This window comes from Athene noctua, chromosome 9 (assembly GCF_965140245.1).
Source record: "Athene noctua chromosome 9, bAthNoc1.hap1.1, whole genome shotgun sequence".
Taxonomy (NCBI): Eukaryota; Metazoa; Chordata; class Aves; order Strigiformes; family Strigidae; genus Athene; species Athene noctua.
Window position 1 is genome coordinate 4,232,866 of NC_134045.1, and position 10,289 is coordinate 4,243,154.

The 10,289-nt window shown below is 51.3% G+C and overlaps 1 long non-coding RNA gene across 1 annotated transcript; it reads left to right on the top strand.

Annotated features, from left to right (window-relative positions):
• Positions 1 to 3,968: 3,968 nt before the first annotated feature.
• LOC141963855 (uncharacterized) lies at positions 3,969 to 8,800 on the top strand. Its single transcript, XR_012634221.1, has 3 exons — positions 3,969 to 4,000; positions 5,078 to 5,147; positions 8,262 to 8,800. It is a non-coding gene; the product is annotated as an uncharacterized LOC141963855 (long non-coding RNA).
• The last annotated feature ends 1,489 nt before the right edge of the window (positions 8,801 to 10,289 follow it).

Here is a 10,289-nt window from a genome sequence, read left to right on the forward strand (position 1 = left end):
AGAGATAAAGCACAGCTCCTACACCAAGAAATGATGGATGCCTTTAAGAGAAATTGCTTGCCTGCCGCTTTTCCTATTAACAGGGAAAATCCTTGACAGATGTGTGTCCCTGGTGCCCCTCTGGGAGGCATCTCATCTTTCTAAAATGCCTGGGAGACAATGGAAATCTCCAAGACAAAGAGGGGTTCTCTCCCTTCCCCCCCAGCAGGCAACAGGAGCAGAACAAGCAAGAACATTTTTCTGTTCTGCTCCACAGCAGGTAGGAAATTGCCTGTGAGCAGGCACTAGACGCAGCAGCAAATAGGTCCAGTGGCTCGTAACAGCTGAGGTAATGCTCACAGGACACTGACTGGCAATACTGAAGCTGCTCCGCACAACTCCAGAGCCATGAAGCAGAACTTGCCTGAGAGCTCATCATCAGGTCTTTTTACATCTGTCATTTTAAAAGGTGTTTTGGGGAACAAGGTTTGTGTCAGAACTCTTAACAACCCTCCTCTTCCCTTTTCTTGACCTCAGCCTCACCTTTCTCCCTTTCCACTCACCCTTGCCAAAAAGGCAGAAAGGCTTGTTTTATAAACACAGTTAAACATATACTCCTGCTAGGGAAGCTTGCCTTGGCAAATACGCTTACTGCGGCTGCAGTTTAACTTGCCCTAAGTTAGGCTTTGTATTAATGTTCATTTGTATTATTTGTGTGGAGCTACTTCGGTAATCTAATACTAGACTGCACGACTGGGCTTCCAGCCCTCAGGTAGAGAATGTCATCTATGGAGGCTAGAGCAACCTGCCGACGTCTTACTGTAAGGCTTCCTAAATCACTGATTTTCAAGGAACTGGTAACTATATCTTGAACTAGGGCTTTCTGGAGGGCTTGATTTTACTTCTTTTTTTTTTTTTTTTTCCTGTAGTGCTCAGGCATTTCTCATGTTTTAAGAAGAACTACATGTCCACTAAACCTTCTGCTTTTGTGTGTGACCTCTGATAGTGAGCAATTGTGGCATTGCTGTTGTCAGAGCAAGTACGGATTTAACTTCTGGCTCTTAAAATATCATAGTTCATAACTGGAGGGGAACTCTGATTTCGAAATAGCGGGAACATGCTAGATCTTTAAAATGAAGCAGATCTGGGTGATGAGGCTCTCCAGGGAAGGTACTTCATGATGGAGCTGTGGGGTCCTGCTGAGCCTCGCTGCGGGCTGTGCTTCAGGCTCTTGCCTTTCAGCAGCCCAAGCCTGGGCTCTTCAGGAGTGGGGGTCTCTGGGTTGCTCCACCAGGCCTAGACACCATCCTGCTTTGCCCCTGGGCTGCAAGCGGGGGAACCTTTTGGGCCAGCGGGGAAAATCTGGGGCAACTTTGAGGGGACAGAGGTGATATTCTGGGGGGAAGAAATTGAGGTATCCCGGGACAAAATGAGCTTTTATTGTGTGAAAAGCTGAACTTAGAGGGGACATTCTGGGGGGAAAGGCAGAAGAAATTTAGAGGGGAGATAGGTGACAATTTTTAGAGAAAAGCTGAGGTACCTCAGAGAGCACAGGGTAAGCATTTTGGAGGGAAAGGGTTAGGTTTCTTAAGGGGGACAGAACTACCATTTTGGAAGGGAAAAATAGAGGTGACTAAGAGAAGAGGGCAAGCCCTAGGGGAGAGCTCCATCACTGTTGAGAGTAAAGTTGAGGTTACTTAGGATGGGGTAAGCATTTTTGAGGGTGTCTATCTTAGGGAAGACATTGGCAGCATTTCTGTGGGAGAAGCTATGATATTGCAAAATGCTGGAGGCAGCAGAAAGGATGAAGATTTTTAGGCCATGCTGAATGAGCTTCTTGGTTTGTGTAGTTATTTTGGCTCTAGGCAAGGTCCAGGAGGGATGAAGAGGGGTCATGTAGCGGGATTTTCATGGAAAAGAAGCATCATTATAGGGACCGATCCAATTTTACAGCTGAGCTATGGTATTTTCCTTCATTTAGAGTTCTGAAGCCCAAGATGAAGAGAAACTCCTGGAGACGTTGTCTCTGCAGGAAGAGAAAAGAAGGATCACCAGCACATTTCTGTAAGTTCAGCAAGAGGCTTGCCTGCATTGAATGGGCTGGTGGTGTCACTGTTCACTCAACTTTTGCTTAGATTTTGGCTAACACAGCTCAAAGCCTGATGTATGCCAGGAGCAGTGGGACATCCCTAGGGGATGATTTGTGAGCCTGCACACTTCCAACCTATAACAAAGGGAGCTGAGGGAGTGTTGAAATCTTTAGCTTTGGCTTAAATGGTATTTTTTTCTAAAAGGTCCTTCAATGTACGCTGGCATATTTACCACTGTATGCCCCACAGTATAAAAAGCAGGGGAGAACCTCAGCTAAAGTAAATGTAATAGAAAAGAGACAGCCTGTCTCCATGCAAAAGACAAAAGCACAAAGGAGTAAGTATAAACTATTATGAAAAATGTGTTTAGATAAGGGGCACTCTCTGAGTCAGTTAAATGGGCTGCCGACTCCTCTCCTAGGACAACTGGCCATGTTTCCCTCATTAACTTCTCATGATAGCCCTCTGAGACATGGGTCAGGTGATGGGGGTGACATCCTAAGATTTAAAGGGATAATGACTAGGGAGCCAAAGGAAGCAAGGGAAGGGAGCTCGGGGATACACCCAAATCTATCTGCACAAAACTTAGACCGTGAATATGTGAGGAACTAGGAGAAAGGCTTGGTGCAGTGGCAGTACTGGTAGTCACTACTCCCACTGTTAAGGATTCAAGCCCCAAGATGATGGTCATAGTTAACGACTGCTACCTTACAACATCCCTCATTGACACAGGAGCCCAAATATTGATGGTAAATAAGAACACTTACAAAGGACTGTCTCCATTTAGCGAGCAGTTACTTTCCATTTTAGGTGTTAATGGGAAAATCACTGCTCACCCACTGAGGGCTAAACTAATTCTAATGGATAGACAGTCTGCCCAACCTTACTTTTATGTTCCCCTAATGTATTAGGTATGGATGTACTGAAGGGTCAGTCATGGGTGGGGAAAACGGGAAACAGGGACACTACCCCCTTTACCCCAGTTTACCTCCTACAAATGCATCTCTTGCCGTCAGATGCCCCTTTACCCCACAGCAAGCTAGTTAATACTCCACAATACAAACTGCCTCTGACGCTATTCGTCCTGTTACTGAACTGATCAAGGAGCTGGAAGAGCAGGGAATCGTCGCCAGGTCTCTTTCCCCTTTACAATTCTCCTGTATGGCCAGCAAAGAAACCAAATGGCAGCCGGCAACCGACAGTAGATTACCAAGCCGTGAACACTGTCACTGAACCGCTCACTGCAGCTGTTCCCAGTATTAGTGATACAGTTTTCCTAACGAACAAGCCCTTCCACGGCCGCCAATCGCAGTGTCACTGCGGAAGATGTCCGGTGCGTGTTCCGGGGTACCGCGGCCTCCCTCGGGAGCGTTCACGGTCAGGTATTGCGCGTTGTCACTGAGGTTTTACAGTCCGAGTGCGGGGGGACTGCAGTGCCTTGGGGGCGTAGGGCAGTCAGACCTGGCGGTACTGTAGCACCACCGGGGGTTTTACCGCCCACGGCTGGCAGTGTTCCAGCGCCACAGCCGGGCCCACCGCGAATACACAAGAGAAGGGAAACGTGCCCCTCAGCCAGCTTCCGGCAGAAATCCCGCCCCCTCCCAGCAGCCGCAGCGGCCATTGGCTACGGAAGCCAGTCCGTCGTTCCTGTACTCTGCTCTCATTGGCTGATAGTACTGGCCTCCCCTTCCGGTTTACCCATAAGAGCATCAGACCCGGGAAGCTCCGCCCTATTTCCGGGTGCTGCCGTTTTGGTGTGGCCGCGCCTTTATGAGAGGGCGCCGCCATTTTGTAAGAAGCGGCTGTCATTCCTCCGTGGGAGCCGCCATCTCCTGGCCTCGTGACTGCTGTCAGCTCCGTGATTGGCTGTCCGCCCCCTCCTGAACTAGGAAGCGCTCAGGCGGAAGTAGCTGTACATTTGCTTACAACAGGTACCGCATGTGTGCGTTATATTAACGGGAATACGGAAGTATAAATCTATAAGATAGAAATGTATATTAGATGTCTATTCTATAGGTACATAGCTGTAGGTAGGCGCAGAGAGCGGGTCCCGCGGTGGTGCAGGGGCCGCAGCCGGCGTGGCTGCCGTTCCCGGTGCTCGGGCCGCGGGCCCGCTCCCGCCCGGCTATGTGCCCGCGTCCCCGGCACCCGCCAGCGCCGCACGGCGGGTGGGCAGAGGTACCCCACGGCCCCCCGTCAGGGAGACGCTGTTTCGCGCTGTCTTCAGCTTGTCCCGCCGCGCCGCGAGTGGGGCCGCGAGGTCCCCGTTGTCCGCGGGTCGATCCCGGCGGGAGCCCCTGTCTGGCGCGGGTGGGCCCCCCTGGGCAAGAACCGAGTGGGGGAAGACTGGAGCCGTGTCCCGGGCGGGGGGTGGGGGGTGCTGTCCCGGGCTCACTCGTGGTGGGGTTGCGGCCGCGTCCAGCGGGGGCAGCAGCACGGTCTCGGCTGCTCCCGGCCCGGTCCCGGTGCCTCCACAAGCGGGGAGAGGCCCCGGCTGCTGCTGCTCCGAGCCAGGTCACTGCTGGGAGAGTTGGGGTGCGGGGGTGACCCTTTGGAGGAGTTGGGGGGACTTCCCAAGCTTCTTGGGAGCCATCCCTCACTGGGGCTTGTGGCTGCTGTGCCTCACGGTGGGATTTGGGGTACGTGGGAGATGGTGCGGGTGGTCTGAAATACCTCTTGCCCATGCTGGTGTTACCCACAGCGACGTGAGGCCAAGTTCTTCCTGCAGGGAGGGTGCCCCCACCCCAGTTCTGAAGCACTCCCTGAAACTGGGTGTGGGACCCCAGGGCTGTGGGTGGGCTACGGTCCCCCCCACTCAGTGACAACACATCAGCCACACAGCTGGAAAACAGAAATTCAGTTTTCAACCCCACAAATGGAGACAGAGTTCTGCGTTTTTGTGGCTCAAAACCAGAGCAGGATTTCAGCATTTCTGAAGCTCATAAACCCATTAAGTCAAGTTCTGTGTTTTCAGAGCTTGAAAACAGAGATTGCCTTTTATTTTTCAGGCTGGAAAACTAAGTCTTGTGTTTCTGGGGCTCAAAAACAGTGCTGCATTTCTGAAGCTTAGAAAAAGATGTAAGTAATGCATTTTGAGGCCTTGGAAATGGAGGTTTAGTTGGCAGTTTTCAGTCCCCAAAACAGAGGCTCTGGGAAACTTTGGGCAGGTGGGAGGGGAATGGGAGGGCTTTGGGGGGCAAGGTGGGCAGGGTGTGTGGATCCCCACAGTCACATTGGTCCCTGAAGTCAGGGAGGCTGGTATGCCTCCCTCAGCCTCTAAGGTGAAAGGCACTTTTTTCCCCAATGTTTGTACAAACACTGGAATGGTTATTAAATAATATTTAGACAATGTACAATTTCAACAGTTAATATTCAGGTTATGAAGATTATTGATTTACAACTTTGCTAGAAGCCCACACTGCTTTAATTAGGTTTTAACAAGAAGGAGCTGTCATTAGGTGGAGTGTGTGTTAGCTGACAACAAGAAGGAGTTTCTACAGTGCAGAGTTGGAAGCAGCAGGAGCAACTCTTCTCCAGCCTGGGCAGTAGCTGGAGCTAAAGTAACTCATCAGGGCTTCAAATAACCTGAGCTGGAACATCAACTGTCTGGAGCTGAAGTTATTTTAAGCACAAGTGTCCATCAGTCAGAGCGGTAACAAGAAGGAGCACCTCGTGTTTAGAGTGTCCAGGAGCAAAAGCTGGAATTACCTGAAACTCAGAGAAGCCCAAACATCCATCTGCTGGAGCTGCAGTATAGCTGTAGTGTCTATTAGGCAGAGGTAGAGTATCTCATATCCCAACTGTGCAGTAGCCAGAGCTGCAGTTTGGAGCAGGAGCTGAAATAACTTGGAACTTCAAATACCTGGAGCATCTCTCATCCAGAGCATCAGTAGCTGCAGTGTCTATCGAGGCACAAGAGTCAAAGTTGTCCCCAGAAGGTCAGGTGAGAAAGAGCATCTTGCTCAAACTCCTCCACTAAGCGAGGTGCATTTCAGCACAGCACAAAACAGCAGGGAGCAGCACTAGGGCTACCACTGGGTCAGACCCCAGCAGCTCTCAGTCCCCCTTCCCTGAACTCCCTTCACAGCTCCCAGCCCCTCAAATGTGAGGCATAAACTGCCTGGGAGGGGCTTTGTTTGGCGGGGCTGTGGGAGCTCCCTACACAGCCCTTGTGAGCCCGGACTTGCAAACCGCCATGGCAGTGAGCACAGAAACCCAGACAACAGCGAGCTGAGCTTCCAGCTATGGCTGCTCTGTCAAGGGGTGTCCTACACCCACGTAATGTGTCTACACAAGGTTTGAAAGTAACACGGTACCTACCCAAGATGAGCTGCTCTGCTCGAGCTGCTCTGCACAGATCTCCCACACAGATGGACCCTTGCCAGGGATGCCTGGCTGACTCCTGTCTCCGTGATGTGGATCATCTGTGACATCATTTTGACCCAGTGCTGAGGGATCTGGTGGAGTTGAGAACAGTCCATGTGAGTTAATGGTTGGACTCGATCTTCAAGGGCGTTTCCAACTGAGATGATGCTGTGATTCTGTGAAGGCTTTTCCATTGTCCCCGCTCCTGGCAACAGTTTGGCAAGTGTCATGCTGGTAACATCTCAGATAATACATACAGGTGTGCCTATAGGTGAGTGATCATAAGTATGTACTTGCTTTACTCATCAGGATTTGTAGTAACTTGTAATAAATTCACGTAAACAAAGCCTCTGCATCCTTGTGTACTACAGCATCCTACAAACCTGCTGTTGCAGCCTTCACACAGCTGAGGGTCATGTCACACAGATTGTGGCAGCAATGCCTGCCCACCCAAATGAGTCTGGGCTGGGGCTCCCACAGGCACAGGGACACAGGCCCTGTGGTAACATCACCCAGCTCAGCTTGGCCCAGCTGTGCCTACTCCGCAGCCCCTGTGCAGAGGAGTAGATCCCCAGCAGGGTCAGCCCTGTGCCCAGAAATCACCCCCGGAGAAGGGGGGAACCTGCCCAGGGCAGCTCCCTGTGCCATTCAGCACTGTCCAGCCCAGGGGGAGGCATATGTGGACACCCCCTCCCAACACCCCATGTGCTGCTGCCCTGCACAGCCCCCAGCAATACCCCACCCAGGCAAGCAGCAACAACTACTACCTGCAGTGGGGTTTTCCTCAGCAACAGCCACATGCAGCCCTGGTCACCTGACCCCACTGGGCTCTGCTGTGGGTGCAGCACCTCTTCTGCAGGGTGACCCCTGGGCCCCCACCAGCACAAGAGCTGCCCCCCTGACAGCATGGTCAGCTGCAGGGCTGTTTGGTTGCTGCTTTGTGTGCTCACTGGACATCACCTGCAGCTCCTCTGTCCCCCATCTGTCCTTGGATGAGGTGAGTGCTGGTGCCCCTCACCCAGGCTTGGGGCTGGCTGCTCCTGGCTCCTCACTGCCTGCTTCTGTATCCCTGTGGGGGTCAGAGCTCTGGTCCCCATCCCCACAGCCTGGCCCCTGCATGTGTTGGGGGAGAAACAGCCCTGGAGGGGAAACCCTGTGATCAGGGATGGGCAAAGCCACAGGGTCCTGACAGCCCCTGTCAGGATGGGCCAAGGGGTAGAAGGGCCCCAAGCAGGAATGGCTGTCAGGGGACCCCAACAACCTTCACAGCAGGAGGGATGGGGATGAGTCTCTTGAACCAAGGCCCCAGCGCCAGGCCCCGAGGGAATGGCCTCAAGCTGCCCAGGGCAGGGTCAGGCTGGCTCTGAGGAAGGATTTCTGTGCAGAAGGGGCTGTTGGGCGTTGGAATGGGCTGCCCAGGGCAGGGGGGAGTCCCCATCCCTGGAGGGGTTGAAGAGTCGGGCTGACCCAGCCCTGAGGGATCTGGTGGGGTTGGGAACGGTCAGGGTGAGGTTCATGGTTGGACTGGAGGAGCTGCAAGGTCTTTTCCAACCAAGGTGATTCTGTGTAGGGAGAGGTGCTTGGAAGACCTCGCGATATACGGGAGGAATAGGGAACCAATCAAACATGCCAAAGAAGAATGTTACCAAAACACAGCCATGCTTAAGGTGGATCCCTTTAAGGAGCATATATAAAACAATTGCGCAGCTAGTAAGTGGAACCAGTAGCAACCATCATATTGGTGTCTGTGCTTTTGTTCCCACGAAAGTCTTAACCTCCTGCAAGGGTTAGCGGTGATCTGAGCGCCACATTTCTGTGGATTGGCAGGTAGAAAAAGACAGCTAATCCCTTACCACAACAAATGGTGACCCCGACGTGATGGCAGTGGTGATTTCGGTGTACGGACGGTGACGGTCGGCGGTACACAGCAGGAGGTGACGGAGCTCCACGCAGGACAGGAGACTCCACGGCGCGCCATGGAGGCCACAATCAAGGTATTTAAAATATGGGGAAGACAGCATAAGACTTCCATGAAGTCGAGCGCTTTAAGAGCTATGCTACAAAGATTATTAAAGCTCGGCATTTTGGCCAAGCCGATGGATTGTAGGAAGTCAGAGCTCTGGCCTCTAATAAAAGCTGATTTAACAGAGCAGGAAAAATTGGGAAATCCAGAGCACTTGGTGACTTGGGATAAGGCAAATGCTTTGACGAAAGCCTCCCAAGCCGAACAACATGCATCTAAGGATGCACATAGGGGACTGCAACGCTTCTCAGAGGAGACTACTCAGACGGAGGAGTCCGCGGGGTCCAGCAGCGGTCGGGGCGCGCAGTATGGAGATGGCAACGGCGGCCCGGGGCCTCCCCGAGCCCCCTGCGCCACGGAGCGGCCGCCTGCGGATGAACCCGGCACCGCGCTCGGCCCGGCCCCCCGCACCCCCCCCCCACCCCGACAAAAGCAGCAGGTTTTTTCACCGAGAAGGTGCTGACGCTGTCATGCAGCACTGGCTTTATATGTTCTTAATGGAGTCCTCGTATTGGTAATATCTGTCACTTTATGTTGTGTCAGTATTAACTGTCAGGAGCTCCTTTGTGTAGTTGTGTGATTGTGTGATATTGTGTGCCCGTGTGTGTGTGTGTGTGTGCCCGTGTGTGTGTGCCTGTGTGTTTGTGTGTGTGTGTGTGCAGGGTCCTAGTGCCCGCCCGCTGGGGCATCGGTGCGGCGGTTTGTTCGGGCTCAGTGTTCTCAGAGTTACAGGTAAAATACCTCCTCTAGCAGGGGGCAGTCATTCTGTGTTGATTGTTGTCTTGAATTTAGGTGCGTGCTCTGCGGGGAGAGTGCACCTCTGTACCATCTGCCTAATGAAAATATTGTCAAAAGATCATCTACAATCTTACATGGGTCATAGATGCTGGTTATGAAGAGAAAAATCAAAATTATGGTCTGTACCCCTGTGTTCTGTAACAAAAGCGTCAAAAATTGTTCAGCTTGCTTATTTTACTGCGGCTTCCCCAATAGCATACCAAGAAGCTGCAATTACTCAGGATTTGGATCAGCAGGTCCCCTTAAATATTTTGGGCTCAGACAGTGACACAAGACTGACTTCTAGTAAAATGTACTCTCACTAAAGCTAAAGCGCCTGTTACAACAATAAAGAAGGGGAGATGCACAGTATCAATCTACACCTCATGAAAGGCTAAATAAGGCATTGTATGTCATGAACCTTTTAAACATTCACCTGTATCACAGGTGCCACCAACATTGTGTCATATTACAGATACCAGATAAACCAGAAGTACAGAGTAAGGCTCAAGTGTTAACAAAAAACTTATCAAGTAGTAAGTGAGAAGGACCATTTTCTTTAATAACCTGGGGAAGAGGTTATGCTTGTGTCTTCACAGGTCAGAGTCCCTGGTGATTACCAGCAAGGTGTGTGCAACTACACCTGAGGGTGAGAGGCAGCCAGCACTCAGGATCCAGCTGTGGGTGCTGTGGGTGCCCCTGTACCAACTGTTTTCTATCTCCTCAACTGATCATTTAAGCAGAATGTCTGGGTAATGTTTGCTACTGCAACAGGACAAACTACACTACAGTTGCCAATTCTTTTAAGAGAAAATGCTAACAGTAATTGCAACTCCTTAATGAAATACATAGGCTTACTAGTCACTTGTGCAAAATGTAGTTTAGATATAGTTATTAATAAGGATAAGATGCTGTAAGAATGTGTGTATTCCACTTTCTTTGTTTAGTAATATTAAGAATTAAGAGCTCAAGTGTTTAACCTTATTTAGAAACTCCCTTGGTTTTCCCCCTGGAGTGGTGGCCAGGCTCGGGCTGGAACCCAACAGGAGGATGAA